General features: G+C 40.9%; 1 long non-coding RNA gene across 4 annotated transcripts in view; it reads right to left on the bottom strand.

Moving 5' to 3' along the window:
• Positions 1 to 19,151, bottom strand: part of LOC124777253 — a 48,665-nt gene that overhangs the window by 16,492 nt on the left and 13,022 nt on the right. For 3 of the 4 annotated variants that reach the window (XR_007015703.1, XR_007015701.1, XR_007015700.1), the window contains exon 2: positions 464 to 524. The exons of the other annotated variant lie outside the window; for it this stretch is intronic. This is a non-coding gene — a long non-coding RNA (uncharacterized LOC124777253). The remainder of the gene's footprint in view (positions 1 to 463; positions 525 to 19,151) is intronic. 4 annotated transcript variants of the gene reach the window in all.

Raw genomic sequence — 19,151 nt, 5'->3', positions numbered from 1 at the left:
TGCGTAGAGGAGAGCTCTTATCACACGGTGCTGTTTTGACGTCCACTTTGACCCTAAACAAATTGTCCACCACAAATATTAAACTAGTACCGTAAAAAACAAATACTACGCCGCTAAAACGATGGTCTTCTACAATACCATAATTTCTCCTTCACACTGTTCAGCAATTCAGTTGTAAATAGACGAAATGAAACATCGACTTGCATTTATGAGCTTAAGTTCTTTTTTTCCTTTCGAAGTAAACGTATTCTACGTAAAATTTATTTGCGCTTCCGTAGCCGACAGTTTCGTATCACAGTAAAGGAAAACTAAATTGAAAATTTTAAATTTACCCCTTAAGCATAATTCTAGTTCACGTCTTTCAAGAAACCAAATCCGAACGACGAATTTGATTTATTCACCATTTACAGAATTACACTGATCAATAACATTTTTGTTGTATTGCTAGAATGTGTGATTTTACCTAATTGAAGGGTGCTGGTTTCACATCTGCTGACGGTTTTTTCTGCGAGCTCCAGTTTTTTCTGCAATCACCAAATATCAATATTCCATGCTTTTATAATTAGATGATAATGCACGAGATAAAAATTTGATTTAAGCCTCTTTAGCTTAGCTGGGTAGTACAAACTAAATGAAATGAAATACAGATCAAACAGAAACCCAGTCTAAACCTATCCAGTGGTACAAACTGAAACACAAAATCATCATGAAGAAGCTTACAGTTAGATGGTAATTACTTGTAACTAACACATTCTATTGAAGCAGAAATTTTCGTTTCAAGCTCTTCCGTTCAGGACTACTTCATGGAGATCTCGTTTAATACTACAGCATTAGTCTGCCGTCATATGTTTGTACCATCTCCCATGGTGTTATGGTCCTGAAGGAACCGTTCGCGTTGCTCGCCACTGACGCCACCTAAGTTGTCAGAGAATTTATCAGGACGACTATATAGGAATGGACTTTCACACTCATATTACGTCTCACGATATGAAATGCTGACAGGGTCCCGGGTTCGATTCCCGGCGGGGTCAGGGATTTTCACCTGCCTCGAGATGACTGGGTGCTTGTGTTTTCCTCGTCATTTCATCATCATTCATGAAAGTGGCGAGATTGGACTGAGCAAATGTTGGGAATTTGTACGGGCGCTGATAACCGCGCAGTTGGACGCCCCACAAACCAAACATCATCATCATCATCATGAAATGCTGACAGCATATCAGCTACGAGACTTTCATAGTTAGCAGTTTTCGTATTACCAAAACCGCCTGGACTGGAGAGAAAATTATTTTTTCTCGACTGACAAGTAGACAACAGACAATATCTGCCATACAGGCTTGCAGACTCTTACGTTTGGGCCACTCCCGCTTGTTCCAGCGCCTGCCTCGCACTCGGCTGTCCCGCATGCAAAGATAGCGGGGGTAATTTGTAAACCCTCTCTATTGGCCTAGCACGAAATTAATCGTTTAGAAATCAATACACACTATGCAGTTGTGTTCCTGTTATTACAGTATGTTAATGAGTATCTTCATGCCATTATGCTCCTTTCGTAAATACACAGAATGATCAAGTGGAACAGGTACATAAATAATAACATTGTCTTCCAGAACACACTTTAGACTGTGCTTTTAAGTGTGTAGAAACAATGACAACAGTATCACCAGCCATCTGGATTGTACGATGTAATCCTTAATTCTTGGAGAAGATCTGAGACATTATAGTAATAAACAAATTTGTTTTTGTCTTTAAAAAATGTTCAAATGGCTCTGAGCACTATGGGACTTAACATCTGAGGTCATCAGTTCCCTAGACTTTGCAGTACTTAAACCTAACTAACCTAAGGACATCACACACACCCATGCCCGAGGCAGGATTCGAACCTGCGGCCGCAGCAGTAGCGCGGTTCCGGACTGAAGTGCCTAGAACCGCTCGGCCACAGTGGCCGGCTATTTCCTCTTTAGTATATGGAAGAAAGACTCCCTTCTTTCGATGATACGACACTTTTACAGTATCACTCAGTACACATTTTTCTTGCATTCTAGGCTAACACTTCGGCTGCAGATTTGGAGAGACTAAAATCAGCGCAAATGTTCATTCTGTTCAGACTAATGGGAAGTTGAGGACTGTGAGGGATTAGGGGAAAACACGTAAAAGTCACTTTCTTTAGCTGTCTCCGGCTTTTCTTCGCTGTCCTCATCTGCAGATGGAGTAAACTCAGTAAAATGTGGATGTGGTAGCTCATCAGAGTGCATAGTAGGTCTATTGTTGAGAGGCTATTAGCATACGGTGTTTTATGTGTGTTTTCCTGCCAGTTTCCTTTGTACTAAAGTTACAAAAAGAGCATTCACTTGTGTGATCCACTGCTTCTTGCCAGAACATGGGAATTCCGAATAATAAACCCTTAATCTTTCCTTTCGTCCAGTCACGCAGCATCCCCTCATAGTTGTGACATACGGGATGTGCGGCCCATGTTTTGTCTTGGTCGCCAAATTACTCTGTATAAGCTCGCCCTACAAAGAATGTTATGTCACGTCTTTGACGAAGAAGGGTGTAGTATCCACAAATGTAACAGAAACTGTCTGGATGATTGTTACATTGACGTATCTTCGTAGCCATACTGAAATGACACCGGATCCGAAAGCAAAAAGTTGCAGTATATCAACTCTGTCAGTAACATAAACTACGTAAGTAATTAGTCTCACTACAAACAGCTGGAAAGGAGATGTTTGAACAGCATGAAAGCCAGAGCATGGAAAACAAAAGCGATTCCAGATTTGAAATGAGCAGATGAGGATGAGAAAAAAAGGTTTGATGCAACTAAGAGTTCGAAAAAAGTTGATGACCAGTGTTATATAGTGCTGACTTTATATCACAGAACAAAATGATTGTACGCCCGATTCTCCTTCACACATCTACGCCTCTGCCTGTTTGGTAAACATTTATTTGAATTTAGACTTCTAAAAGGAGAATCTGCAAAGAATGCTCTAAACTAAAACAGTCGGGTTCCCTCTGGGCAAAGCTGTAATTGAAACATGTCCATTTGCACAAATACCCAGACAACAATAACAACAGTATCACGAAAAGTAGTCGAAAATTATTTATTTTCAAAGTCCAAAGCGTAGAAATTTTGGAATAGCCAAATGGGAATTGAAAATGAACGTAGAAAAAATACGCAACTATAAATGTCACTACAACATAATACAGGCTTGAGGCAGTGCAATAGAACCGCGGTTTATGAACTCACAGATGCAAATGTTACTGTTGCCTACGGGGCAAAATAAGATCTTAATGTTAGACTGGCTTTGTGATTTAATTGAAAAAATCTTTTGCTCGCAGTGGAAAGAAATCCTCAACGAAAGGAGCTTCAGCCGTACCCCAAAGAAGTTGCTATTCGCGATCTGTAAGTAAATTATTTGGCGACAAACGTCGCAACCTCCATAATACTGCTCGCAGATAGTATTTCTGCTCATACATATATGGAATTTTTAAAACCGGGTATAGTAGTGTAGTTCAGGTAGACTTGCAAAAAGTCGATGTTTCGTACAAGAATTTCTATCTGAGTGTCAACATAAAGGAATGTAAAATAATGCCCATAAAGAGGGGAAAAGACGAATTTTTGGTTGATAAATCCATCTATCAGCAGAAATAGTAACAAACTGATGCAGATATGTACATGCAGGGGATTCGCTCATAGCTGTTTAAGCCAATCGACCACACAGAGCTATTTGTAGGAGAGCCAGAACCCACACTGCCTTTCATAAGGATAATGCTAAAGAAACGGTTGTTCGATCTATTGTTATGTACTGATCGTCAGTCTTTGATACAAAAATGATTCAAATGGCTCTGAGCACTATGGGACTTAACATCTGAGGTCATGAGTCCCCTAGAACTTAGAACTACTTAAACCTAACGAACCTAAGAACATCACACACATCCATGCCCGAGGCAGGATTCGAACTTGCGACCGTAGCAGTCGCGCGTCCCGGACTGAAACGCCTAGAACCGCTCGGCCACCGCGGCCGGCAGTCTTTGATACATTTGTTCATCCTATTGCAGTAGGAGACCTCACAAGAGACACATTACGCATTAAGGTGAAGCTTCCTAGACGTCCGATATCCCACGTTCCAAGTAAAAACTCAGTTAAAGAATTATTTTCTCCCACATACGTTACAAGAAGTGGCCACAACAGTAAAACCCAGAGAAACTCAAACTTTCACAGAGCCTTACTGGTAGTCATTCTTATTGATAATAAAAAAAAAATAGTTTCGCATTCTCTTTACTACCATACTGCATTTCAATAAACGTTTTCCTTCAAGATCGCTCATGAGATCTTTATTTATTACATATTTCGGCGCATTCATCTTCAGATACTAACAAATTACATTACATACGTTAACAACACAAGATGAAGTTTGGTGTTATCTAGAACAAAACACAACATTAGACTCGAAGTTCCGCCTCAAGTACTTGAATTTTCATTTGACAAGGTGAAGTGACAACTGCTGACACGGTGTCAAAGAGTGCATCAGGAAAGAGGAACAGCCGCAAGGCTTTGAAAATAGAATTCTGCTGTGACTTCGTAGGCTTCGCTATTTTTTCCCAATAGCACCTCCGAACGAAGGATAGTAGATGATCTTCCACGTATTCTGGATGTGCTCCTAAGAAATGAAGAAGATTTAACGTCTCGTCAAAGATGCACCAATTAGAAACTGAGCACAAATTTAAATTGAACAATGATGCGAACAACAAATCAAGGCGACCTAAATCTACATGGCCGGAGGGGGATACGAACCCCGCTGCTCCGAAAAGCGAGAGTATACAGAAGTGATCACTCTAAAGGAAGGTAGAACATGGAGACCAGATGACCCTTGAAACAGTCCCTATCAACTTTAATCGAGTTGGAAAATTGTAATGGTTTGGGAAGCACCTTTACACTGCAGCCAGCGTGTATGTAACTGAGCCGCCCCCTTTTCAAAGTGCTACAAATATTATCAACGTTAAGTTCCTTGCTGTACTTTACTACGGCGCCAGGAGAGTCACGAATGTGGTCAAAATGATATTACCCCCACTTCCAGAGTTCAGACCCTTCGCACAACTATGGAATCTGACAAATATTGACTTTATCCTACACTGAAGCGCCAAAGAAACTGGTATAGACATGCGTATTCAAATACAGCAATATGTAAACAGGCAGAAAACGGTGCTGCATTCGACAACGACTATATAAAACGACAATGTTTAACGCAGTTGTTACATCGGTTACTGCTGTAACAATGGCATGTTATCAAGATTTAAGTGAGTTTGAATGTGGCGTTATAGTCGGCGCACGAGCGATGGGACACAGCATCTCCGAGGTAGCGGTTAAGTGGGAATTTTCCCGTACGACCATTTCGCGATTGTATCGTGAATATGAGGAATCCGGTAAAACATCAAATCTCCTACATCGCTGAGGGCGGAAAAAAATCCTGCAAGAACAAGACCGAGAACGACTGCAGAGAATCGTTCAACGTGACAGAAGTGCAACCCTTCCGCAAACTGCTACAGATTTCAACGCTGGGCCTTCAACAAGTGTCAGCAGGCGAACCATTCAACGAAACATCATCGATATAGGCTTTCTGAGCCGAAGGCCCACTAGTGTACCCTTGATGACTGCATGACACAAAGCTTTACGCCTCGTCTGGGCCCGTCAACACCGACATTGGACTGTTGATGACAGGAAAAATGTTGCCTGGTCGGACGAGTCTCGTTCCAGATTGTATTGAACAGATGGACGTGAACGGGTATGGAGACAACCTCATGAATCCATGGACTCTGCATGTCAGCAGGGGACTGTTCAAGCTTGTGGAGGCTCTGTAATGGTTCAAAAATGTTCAAATGTGTGTGAAATCTTATGTGACTTAACTGCTAAGGTCATCAGTCCCTAAGCTTACACACTACTTAACCTAAATTATCCTAAGGACAAACACACACACTCATGCCCGAGGGAGGACTAGAACCTCCGCCTGGACCAGCCGCGCAGTCCATGATTGCAGCGCCTGAGACCGCTCGGCTAATCCCGCGCGGCTCTCTAATGGTGTGTGGCGTGTGCAATTCGTGTGATATGAGACCCCTGATACGTCTAGATACGACTGTGTCAGATGACATGTACGTAAGCATCCTGTCTGATCACCTGCATCCATTCATGTCCATTGCGCATTCCAACGGACTTGCGCAAATCCAGCAGGACAATGCCCCCACACGACCAGAATTGCTACAGAGTGACTCCAGCAACACTCTTCTGAGTTTAAACACTACCGCTGGCCAACAAACTCCCCAGACATGAACATTATTGAGCATATCTGGGAAGCCTTGCAACGTGTTGTTCAGAAGCGATCTGCGCCCCTTGTACTCTTACGGATTTATGGACAGCCCTCCAGGATTCATGGTGTCAGTACCCTCCAGTACTTCTTCAGATATTAGTGGAGTCCATGCTACGTCGTGTTACGGCACTTCCGAAAGCTCGCGGGGGCCCTACACGATATTAGGCAGGTGTAACAGTTTCTTTAGTTTTTCAGTGTATAAAAACGTAAACAAAGTAACAATGCTCAGTGTTATCGTTTGATTATACTTTTGATTATGGTATACAATTCTTTTATTAGTTTACTTAGCCTTTACTCAATTGGTCACATGTGTCGTTGATATCGTGAAATACATCACAACATACTCAGAGTATGAAACAGAGTAACAAAGCCTCGTTCTGTGAAATTCGAGAATGAAATTAATTCCAAAACAATGATAAACATAAAGTGTAATACAAGTGATTAGTTTCACTTTCCAAATAATTATAATTGTCAGGAAAAGGAGACGATGTGAGCTATGGGGCAGTGGTTCTTGCCTGAAATTGTGGAAAACAACGGATAACCCAAATGAGGATGGGTGTCGGGTAGTACGTCTGCATCATCTTTACATGATCTGTTTCCCTACTTCCGATTTAGTTTTGCAGATTTTCGATTATGGTGAAACAATCAAAGAAGGCAAACGCACTCACAAATCAACGGTATTCTCTACTCGTATATTCATTTCAGTGATTTACATACCTATGGAAATTAATTAAATGGTGGCCTCGGAGTTTTTCGGGTTGGGATCCATGTAACAGATTTCTTGGTGCTCAAAGAAACTCGAAATTTATGATATATTCAACACTTTCATCGTCCATTCCAGGTAGTCAGTCAGGTCCTGGCGTGGCTTGATCACCGAAAAAATAAAATTAAGTAGGCCTTAAGTTTTTCTCCACAAAAGAGAGGGAAGTAACCAGGGCAAGTTTTGAACTAGGGTTTGCAAACCAGCATTTGTCATTAAGAGCCATAATATCTGTTTAAAATGTGTGCTGCACATATTGCTTGAAGAGTATTTAAGGACATGCTAGCAACATAAAAATCGTTCCCCTGTGTTGTACTCACAGTCGGCCACAAATTTATATTCTGATCAGATATTTTTCATTGCGTATACATACTGACAGAAAGGCCTCACTCGCATTTTAGGAAAAAACTATTACATACGAAATGTATAGGAACATGTTTTCGTTTGTGAGCTATTTTAGGACCGATGGAACTGCCGACCGGGCATCTTAATACAAAGTTTCAGAGATTTTAACAAATGCTGAGATGGTTACTTAGACATGTCTACGAGCGACACCTTTTTCCCCTCACCCACCCCTTTTATCTCTCTCTCCCCCTCTCTCTCTCTCTCTCTCTCTCTCACACACACACACACACACACACACACACACACACACACACTATCCAGTCAGCGCTTATGGTCATTCTCTAATGATCTCCACTCCGAAAAGATGATGAACTAAGTTTTCCGTCGTTCTCCTACAACAAATTCGCTTAACAGGGGACAGTGTTGTACCTTGAGGATGTGTACGGCTCTGAGCACTATGCGACTCAACATCTGAGGTCATCAGGCCCCTAGAACTTAGAACTACTTAAACCTAACTAACCTAAGGACATCATACACATCCATGCCCGAGGCAGGATTCGAACCTGCGACTGTAGCGGTCGCACGGTTCTAGACTGAAGCGCCTAGAACCGCTCGGCCACACCGGCCGGCGAGGATGTGTACCTAGTGACTCATGACGTTTCCTGGTTTGTGTTTCAGCCTAGTGAGCATTTTGGTAATCGTACGAAGGAATAAGACCGCCATGCGGTTTCCGGCATTCTCTAGTGCTTTAGTTGCAGTGAGACATGAGATTGTGTTTAGTGCAGTATTTGTAAATATTTAGGTCTACATATTTAAATGCTAAATAACATATTAAAACTATTTGGAACATGTTGTTAATTCTTCAGTTACAGAATTTTAAGGCCAGTAAAATTATTTATATTTTTAACACTAGTCGTATAACGTGTTGAAGGTTAAGGCTTATTTCGTCGATCGCGCGTCATCTTGTACCTTGAAACCGAAGAGGGTCTTCTACCAAGGATGATGTGATACCGCATTTCCATATGAATTCAGTTTCATGGAAATTTGTGTTAAATTTCAGTAGCTTCTATTTCATAATGTATTTAAGTTGTAAGTGGATTTTGATAATACTTTTACTTAATTTGATTCCACTTAATTGGTGGGTAGCAGAGTAATAATGGAACACAGACTGATTAAATACTCAACAGCCAAGGTTCTCTATTACAGAACTTTAAAATTTCAGTAGAATATTTTCTTCTGGATTCATTCCGTGTTGTACCTTGGGACATTTTTTCACATTAAAATGTTTTGTATTGTATACTGTGTATATGCATGTGAAATGTGATGTAATGTTCTGCTCACACACAAACTAATTTCGTCGCGTCGTATATTTCGCGATTCAGGGTGATTTGAATATTTATATACATATACGAGGGTTGGAACTCTAATAGTGGCAACTATTTATTTACAGCTCGTACAAAATAGATACGGGTTTCAAAGTTTTACTGATCTTCAGAGTAGTCACCAGCATTGCGTATAGCCCGTTGCTAGCGGTGTGGAAGTCGTAGGATACTTTTAGTAGTGCCAGTTCTGTTGCCAGTTTGAGCGGCGCGGTCTATTGCCCGATGAATTTGTAGCAGTTCTGCAGCAAATGCCGTGAAGTGTTAGCTTCAGTTTAGAAATCGAGTTTAACTTACGAGGGCTTAAATCAGGGGAGTGCAGTAGGTGGTATAGCACTTAGCAGCCCCACCAGTCAAACAAATCAGCAACAGCTTGCACTGTACGTGCTTGAGTACTGTCCTACAAAATGATGGTCAGGTCCTCCAGAAAGTGTCATCACTTCTTACTCTATGCTGTTCATTTATCGAACACAACCTACGACCAGCTTAGAGACAGAAGTGATTACACTTTTTGCAGGACCCCACCGTGATTTTTCAGGGCAATGCTCAAGCACGTACAGTGCAAGCTGTTACTGATTTGTTTGACTGATGGGGCTGCTAAGTGCTATATTACCTACTGCACTCCCATGACTTAAGCCCTCGTAAGTCCAACTCGATTTCCAAACTGAAGCAAACACTTCACGGCAATCGCTTCAGAACTGCTACAAATTCGTCGGGCAATAGACCTCGCCACTCAAACTGTCAACAGAACTGGCACTACTAAAAGTATCCTACGACTTCCACATCGCTGGCAACGGGTTATACACAATGCTTGTGACTACTTTGAAGATCAGTAAAAGTTTGTCCGCAGCTCGTGGTCGTGCGGTAGCGTTCTCGCTTCCCGCGCCCGGATTCCCGGGTTCGATTCCCGGCGGGGTCAGGGATTTTCTCTGCCTCGTGATGACTGGGTGTTGTGTGATGTCCTTAGGTTACTTAGGTTTAAGTAGTTATAAGTTCTAGGGGACTGGTGACCATAGATGTTAAATCCCATAGTGCTCAGAACCATTTGAACCATCAGTAAAACTTTGAAACACGTATCTATTTTGTACGAGCTGTAAATAAATAGTTGCCACTATTAAAGTTCCAATCCTCATATATATTTGTTGTTGACTAAAACTGTTCCCGTCTGTTGGTCACAGTTTCGTCGAATTCTCAGTGTCGCGCCGACCTTATTCAAGTAAAATCTGAAACTTTCTCATAGGTATTAATAATGAATAAAAGTAATGATTTTTCGTCCAGTTCACCAAATAAACGTTATTCTGCGAAAACCCATTTATTTTTCTTTGATGATATATAATACTTTCGTATTAATATAATGATGATTTCGTTAATAGCCCATCCAATGATTTGTTTTCTACCACGGCCAGCCCTGAACAGAAGAAGACTTAATCCTCTTACTCTTAATCATTACGTCCAGAGATCATGCTGCCTGAGAGATAATTTTTAACCACTGTCCGCTACTGTGAGCGCAGTCACTGAGTAATGTCTTTGCTCTCACTCTCGCTGCAGCGATTCTACACATATACACATGGTATAGAAATGGTATATTACAACATTTAGATAAACCTTACTTTCCCAGGTGATTTTTGTAATTTCGGAAAAAGACTGCAGCATACGAAACGTGAATGGTATCATTTAAAAATAGAATCAGAAAATATATTAAACCTTTGTTACAGGGCTGGCTAGAGGGGAAGTCTGGAAGTTGTTACAAGGTACAACACGCTCCCCAATTTTCATTGGCAGCATTTGGCCGGCGAGGAGAGGAGAGGTGATGGCGTAAAGTTCCTAATCACCAGACTTTGCGCCCATGTCCTGGTTTAAATTCCAGACCTCTCCGTGCTGTCTCATGAAGTGAGGGCACGTGACACTATTGATAGTGATCAGTCCGTCGGATAGGGACGTTCCGCTGGCGTTCCCTTGTTGCTATTCGCTAGACGTAGGCCATGTGCTGGCACCGGGTTTCACCCGCTCTCTTCTCTTTCGTTATCATCGTCATCATCTTCATCACACAACACAAATATCACACTACACTACACACGCACACATACGCAATACATACATTTAATATTACAAATATTGTGATGGAGCATGTTGCAAATAAATAAACAAAAGAAACACTTCACTACAATGATAAGCAATACAAAAGATTTCAAACAGCTTTATTAAGAACGCATGTTAAAACTGGGTTTCTCCAATCCACTTCTTGAACACCGTTCTCCCTATACATAGCCAGTTTACCTCAAACTTCGTAATGTCGCCAGCGGACAGCTGTTGTTTTGGTAAATGAGGAAGGGGCGGCACCTACTTCGGTGTACTAAGTTCAGCATGCGGAGGTCATTACTTAATAGTCGATACAATTTTCTAGTAATTATCCAATGAAGAAACGAGATTTAGGAATCGTATACCCAGTGCTAGAATTTCACTCTGTGAAATGCTACTGACCAGCCATTTCCACTGAACACAGACATTTATGTACAAGAATATACAGTAGAGTCTGACACTTTTGTAAATTGCCATCTATTCTGCTAACCGTTAGCTATTCCTAATACAACTCATATTAAGAATGTTTTGCCCTTAACTGAACTTTTGCACTCAGAAAGAGCCTCACTTCAATTAACTACTAACTCATTTTTTCATCTTCATTTAGTGTCACCCTTACTACTACTTATATAATAGGCTTTACGGAGTTACCTCCTGACCAGCACGTGCATTACGTTGATGGCACTAAAGGCACTATAATGTATAACAGCACACGCACTTACGGCCAGCTGAGATGTGTATGGTAGCAAACACGTCTTGCAAGACTTTCTAGATTATGTATAACTACAGTAATTAATTCTGTTACTTATTAAGTCTGTATCCACTTAAGCACCAAGATAATTATAGACATTCAGAGCGCAATCGTGTCTCTTTACTTTATAAAGTTATAAATACACATTTATGCCTGTTGCTCCGTTGCTGTTCAGTTGATATAAGTTCTAGTTGTCAGCTGGTTTCCTCTAGGTGATTGTGAAAATGTTATTTTTTTGAATATGTATTTATGGCTACTCAAACGCTTTATTAAACCCGTCGGATTTACTTCCCTAGACTTCGGAAAACTTTCTTTTTTGCACTCTGTATTTTCATTCTCCATCCGATATAGTACAGCGAACTGTTTTATATCCGGCTCATTACAGAGTCGTGATTTTTCGCAGTCAATACCAGGCAACGCGGTAGTGGGTCTCCAATTACAAACAACTAGGAGGGGGGGGGGGGTGCCAATTCCGGTATTTACCCAAGAAACACTAAAGCTTCAGAAAAACTTTGGTCAGAACAGGAAGATTGGGATTATTTTAATTCAAAATGGTGTGCATGTGTGTGTGTGTGTGTGTGTGTGTGTGTGTGTGTGCGTGTGTGTGTGTGTGTTATTGTACAACGTAACATGTTGATGTGTATTTCATCCGTTACATTTTGCAGATTTTACTCTTATATTCTATCCAAAAGTAAGCCAATGCGGGAACCAATACTTTTGTTAGCTAACGTATCGAGGACTTGAAATCTCTGTTCTTAGAATTCAAACAATTCTACCTCTATTTTTTCTACATCCAGCATCTCTCCGAACAGTAGCTGAAATTAAAATTATTCATGTTGAGTACCGAATGTTCCCTGTCATGTACTGCTTTGTTTAGTTCCTCTCTTTAGAAATTCCTCCTGACAATGGTGAGTCTCAAAGCAACAGTCTCTTACCTCTTAGAAGAACGGTGACACTCCACCAACGACGTCTGGTCTAGGGAACCTGAGTCTTCAATATAGCGTTGGGTAACAATTTATAATTTCCACCAGTTGAATACTTACATCTTGTAAATTCCTGTATTCAAATACAAGCGACGCATATGTACCCTGAAAAGTTCAGCTAAAAGTCCGGGCAATTTACCAATTTCCTATATAATTCAGGACAGCGAAATCGTAATTCAAAACCTAAAACTTTATCGACAGTAGGCATGCGATCTAGGTATTTCCTGTATACTGCGATGTTTATTGTAGCACCATTCAGCAAAAAACTATCATTTGCACAAATACAACTAGGTTAGTCTGTTACAAATAAGTCTGACCTTCCTCCAGCGCTTTTCTCGTGTGTAAAAATTACTCTTCATCGAAGTAATAGAGTAATTTTTCTTGTCTTTCCTTGAAGAAAATCATACGTGTTGCCAAAATTTCTTTTTATCAGGTCACAACTGGTGGCGTTCCACTGTTGAAAATTCACTCCTTCTAAATCAATGCTTTTCCTTTTGCTGTACCTCGATAATTCTCGCTACCACGTACAACTACAGTCTCCCTCTTTGGTTTCACTCCGTAGGCAGCTTCTTCTTTGGACAACATGCATTTTTCAAATGAGTTCATTTGCACTATACCATTTTTCTATTTAGAGAAACGATCAGACAGCACAAATTTACAAAAGTATTTCTATCACTCTTTGCAACAAGCGACACTCTGTAGTAGAAGGGGGGGGGGGGATGGGACTAGACACCTTTAGACGCCTTCCTATACATTTGGAGAAAATTTGCCTCATTTACTTCGAAAATTTGGAATATGCTAGTCATTTAGCAGGGCATCTACATCTTAAATTCGCAGAAAGTAGGAGACATAAGCTAAACACGAATGAACTGGAAAATGTGTATTTGCTCTCAGTAACTAAACAACAGTAAAGAGAAACACACCTTCCCCTTACAGAGCAATTTGATGATGCCGTCCTTCAACATATATCGTTTCAATGAACTCCTGAAGCGGACGCCTGCCAATTGATGACTTGACTGTTTATAATCCTGAATCTTCTGTCTTCTCCTCTTAATTGCTTAACACTTTTTACAGCTGTTTAATTGCTTCTCAACGAGGTTTGACAGCAGTCGTGCCAAACTTCCAACTGCACCACTGCACCAGACCAATCCATTATAACCAAATAAATATCACTGGGGTGATGTGAAGCTTTGTTGAGTTTACTCTTTGTTTATAATGAACTCCAGAGATGTAACGTATCGGCGGCACCTACTAGGCGTTTATCCTTACCTTTTATTCCTCACAAAGTATCTGCGAAAACGATGTACTGGAAAGACGGGAGAGCCTGCTGACACAAAGTTTTTGGTGCGCATGTGACACGCATTTTACTCTCAAGGAACATAACTAAGTGGAAAGATAACTCCATTTCTTTCAGTAGCGCACAGATCCTATACAGGGTCGTCAGAAACAGTCTGAAAAGATTTTGAGGATGGTAAAGGGTACGTCGTGCCGAGAAATAATTTTTAAGATAATATTCGATATGTTGCGTCGTTTCCGAGTTAATTAGTATTGAAGTTGGCCACTCAGGCCGTCGCGCGTCCAGATTCAAGCGACCCGCCAGAGACGGTGTCGCCAACCTTGTACTTCGTTTGGTTTCCTAACACCGGACAAGAGAGCGGTACAAAAATTGGACATGAGACGATAGTAACGATCGATCCAGCGCCAAGGGATGTCCAGTCTTGTGTGCTGCCATCTACGGTGTGATAAGAACAGACACCAACTACATCTAGTGAACCACTTGAATTTGTGCGCGACGGCCTTATTAGCAACTTCAAGGCTCATTAAATCGGAAACGTGCGACTTTCTTAACAATTATTTGTCAGCACAGCCTATCCTGCAACATCCTTACTAAATTTCTGACTGTTTATTACTATCCTGCATAGTTAAATACCACACCTATCGTACTCACGTATTTAGAGAGAATATCAAGCTTCATAAACAGTTTTTCTAGGTGATAAGAAAGAATAAACGGTGAATGGTGAATATCACACATCAGTTATGCTTCTGAATTTCCAGCAAGTAACTCAACTACATGTAATACCGGTCTTCATCCGTAGCAACAGCATGAATTTGCCTGTGAAACCGAAAAATGGCTCGAATTTCATTGTTTTAAATACTGCACGATGACTTACGAATCCGGTAGACCACTTTAAGGAGAACATGGTACACAACGAGCGATAAGGTTAAACAGGTGATCACGTGATCATCTCAATAATACGTTAGACGTGTTTGTTTCGCGTGATCCCCATCGCCTCTCACAATCGAGGCGATCCAGTGTCTTTCTCTTATTGTCTAAACAAGCAAATGTAATAGTGTATTCATCAATTATCTTTATGACTTAAGACTTTAATACCCTTAAAACTATGTTAGCTATTAACAAATGGTTTTCAACATGTGATAAGTCATAAAGTTTTGTTGCCTCATTCCTAGACATCAATGTGTGCACCCTTAGAGGCACGGGTAGTGTCTACTCGGAATTCCATTTCTCTCGATTCAAGATCTCCACCGTGACACGTTCAAATGCATTGCGAATGTGAGGCTTCAAGTCCTGTAGGTCTCTAACCTTCGTTCGGTACACCAGATCCTTGAGTAAATCTAGTGGTGTGAGGTCAGGGGACCGGGGAGGCCACTGAATTAGACAATCTCGTTCAATCCGCCTATCCGGAAACTTTTCATCTAGAAATTGCTGAACATTCAGGGACCAAGGGGAGGTGCTTCATCCTGCTGAAATATGACATCAGGTTGCAGGCGTTCCAGTTGGGGCGCAGCAAACCCTTGTAATGACGGGAGACTCGCTGGAAAAGAGTGGACCAATGATGCAACTGTACGTAAGCCAGCTACGAAAAATGACCTAGGGACTGTCTCTTTCCACTGTATGTGAACCCCATACACGAACGTTATGAAGATTCAGTCTTCTAGATACAAGAAATGTTTTCTCATCGGAGAAACAAATCTGTTTCAAAAAATCATTGTTTATTAGTCTTGCCTAGCACATCCACTACAAACTGTTCTCGCTGAGGCTCGTCCGTAGGCTTTAATGCCTGAAGCAGCTGCAAGTTGTAGGGATATGGCCGTAACCTCTTATGGAAGACATTGCACATTGTTGATCGTCTCGTTTCCAAATCGCTCGCCGCCATACACACCGATTTTGTCGACTACCTTGCAAACGCCTACCGTACCTTTTTATGGAGAACACCACCTGTTTCCATAAACGACGTTCCAAGACCGAATGATTGCTTGGGATGGTGGTTGTTTACCATATCGTGTTCGGAAGTTTCGTTGCACTTGGGTATCGGACGCCGTCTGTGTGAACCAGGCCACACATTGAGTTTTCTTCTGTGGCGTCCACATTTTATCAGGTTTTTAAGTTCAATTTAATGTCGAAATTGCGTTACCTGAAAGACAAAAAACTTTGCGACGTATTTTATCACATGCTGAAAACCATTTGTTAATATCTAGTATAGTTGCAAAGTAAGGATGTAGAGGCATATATCACTAGGGGTAAGATAGATACTGCCTACAGGAAAATTAAAGAGACCTCTGGAGGAAAGAGAACCACTTGTATCAATATCAAGGGCCCAGATGGAAAACTAGTTCTAAGCAAAGAAGGGAAATCAGAAATGTGGAAAGAGTATGCAGAGGGTCTATACAAGGGCGATGTACGTGAGGGCAATATTATGGAAATGAAGTATGTACTGAGCAAGCAGTAATGGAGTAGGAATTAAAATCCATGGAGTAGGAATTAAAATCCATGGATAAGAAATAAAAACTTCGAGGTTTTCCGATGACATCGTAATTCTGTCACAGACAGCAAAGGACCTGGAAGAACAGCTGAACGGAATGGGCAGTGTCTTCAAAGGAGGAACATCAAAAGCAAAACCAGGATAATGGAATGTAGTCTAATTAAACCGTGTGATGCTGAAGGAATTAGATTAGGAAATGAAACACTTAAAGTAGTAGTAAGTAAAGCGTTTCTGCAGAAGAGAAATTTGTTAACATCGAGTATATATTTAAGTGTCAGGAAGTCGTTTCTGAAAGTATTTGTATGGAGTATAGCCATATATAGAAATGAAACATAGACGATAAATAGTTTATGCAAGAAGAGAATAGAAGCTTTCGAAATGTGATGTTACAGAAAAATTCTGAAGATTAGATGGGTAGATCAAGTAACTAATGAGGAGGTACTGAATAGAACTGAGGAGAAGAGGAATTTGTGGCACAACTTGACTAGAGGAAGGGATCGGTTGGTACGACATGTTCTTAGGCATCAAGGGATCACCAGTTTAGTATCGTAGGGCAGCATGGAAGGTAAAAATCGTAGAGCGACACCAAGAAATGAATACACTAAGCAGATTCAGAAAGATGTAGGGTGCAGTAGTTATTTGGAGATGAAGAAGCTTGTACACGATAGAGTAGCATGGCGAGCTGCATCAAAGCAGTCTCTAGACTGAAGACCACAACAACAACATTTTCAAAGATATTAAAGTCTTAAGTCGTAAAGACAATTTATGGAATCCCTGTACCATCAATATAGCGTCTTGATTGCTTCAAATACCCTGTGTGTTTGTAAGCTGACCATACTAACTTCCATTCTTCAATAAAGAGTTTTAAGTTGTGACAAATTTGAAATAGTGTAAAGTAAAAGACTGTTATTTTCTGTATGAGCATCTATAACACAATCTAAGGTTTACAACTAGAAATATTATAATGATGTTAAGACAAAATGTACGACTGCTTTGCTTAATGTCAATATAAATCGAACAAGGAGACACAGTTTTCTCGATCTTAATTTATAAAGGCGCGTTTGATAGCAGGAAGTTGCGGGGAAGTAAGTGTGGCCCGCCCTGCCTCAGTCGATGATAATAGTAAGGAACGCCGCCGGAGGGTTTTCATTGCGAGAGCAAAGCCGTTGCTCCTAGCGCAGTCACGTGATACCACGTACATTACGTAATTATAATTTCTGTTACTATAATAGAAAGAAACAACATTTGGTAACATTTCTAGAAGGTGAAGTAATAGTGAGAAAGCACGCTGGTTCTTCACGTCTCATAAAAGTCAACGGAACGAGGGGCTAAGTCAGATGCTGCAACCAATTTTGGATCTGTCACATGTTACTCCATATTTCTTATCAGTAGTAGGCAGGAAAGATAGGAAGTTCACCTTCGGCAGAAACTTGTAATTTGAAAAAAAAAATTCCTTATCTTTTTGCAATTTTGAATGAGAGCTTTAGCGAAATGTGATAATACGAAAATGTTAGTAGAATCAGTATAAATTAGCTATCTCTTGGTTTTGATACATAGTTCTGAAATTTTTAGTATGTTTTAGGGTCCAGAAGTTAATGATCTGATGGTTATTGGTTCGCAAATGTCTCAGCCACAGTCTACATGTGAAGGATTCTCTCAGAGCGCACACAAAATCACGTCATATTATTTTTTTTAATTCTGTTCATTTTTTCGTACAGGATTGAGTGATATACAGGGTGCTTCAGCAGTACATACCGACGTCGTTTGCCGGCCGCGGTGGTCTAGTGGTTCTAGGCGCGCAGTCCGGAACCGCGGGGCTGCTACGGTCGCAGGTTCGAATCCTGCCTCGGGCATGGATGTGTGTGATGTCCTTAGGTTAGTTAGGTATAATTAGTTCTAAGTTCTAGGGGCCTTATGACCACAGCAGTTGAGTCCCATAGTGCTCAGAGCCAGCCAGCCGACGTCGTTTAATTCAACCCGAAGTGTTATACCTGGCATTCAAAAACCACGCGCAAGATTTTCATACTCTAGCTCGATACGCGCAGACTGTTAGTCTTACATAAAAAATGAAAGGGACCGTTTTGTAGTAAATTTAAGGTAATTAAATTTTTCTCTCAGGTACGTTTTCGCTGGAAGCCACGGTTTTCCCCTTATTCAAGAAAAAGTACAAAAATGATCTTCAAACGCACCTATAGTCCCACACTCATCCCTCACCAGTCAGTATTTCTAGTATGTTCTTCGTGGCACTCTCTCCTGCCACTGTACAGAAATTTCCAGCTACACGAACTGTTCCCGATATTCGACCTTTTTTGGTCTCTGTTGATTGGGCTGTTACGCCAGCAGGCTAGCTGGCTATTTCGACATTGTTAATTCAAACGTGCCCGCGAGGGCAATGAAAGAAAAACGACTTTCGTAAACGTTACACTAAAACTAATTACTTTGACAGTTCGATCCAAACTTAATCCTTATTAGCACAGCAGTGTCGGAGTCAGAATGTCTGAGGGATACAACAATGTAATTGTTTATTTTATGGTGTTAAAATTCACAAAACTCTTAAGTAAAATGTACACAAACGTCAGTTTTATAATTTGTAAGTGCTCGAGTAAGCCGGTGGTGAAATAAGGCCAGTCGATGAAGACCAAAAAAGATGGAATGTGGAAAATAATTCGTACAATCGCAAATTTTTGTACATTGGTTGGAGGAGTGCCATGACCAA

The sequence above is a fragment of the Schistocerca piceifrons genome, chromosome 2, assembly GCF_021461385.2.
Source record: "Schistocerca piceifrons isolate TAMUIC-IGC-003096 chromosome 2, iqSchPice1.1, whole genome shotgun sequence".
Taxonomy (NCBI): domain Eukaryota; kingdom Metazoa; phylum Arthropoda; class Insecta; order Orthoptera; family Acrididae; genus Schistocerca; species Schistocerca piceifrons.
This window is presented reverse-complemented; position numbering and strand designations above follow the sequence as displayed.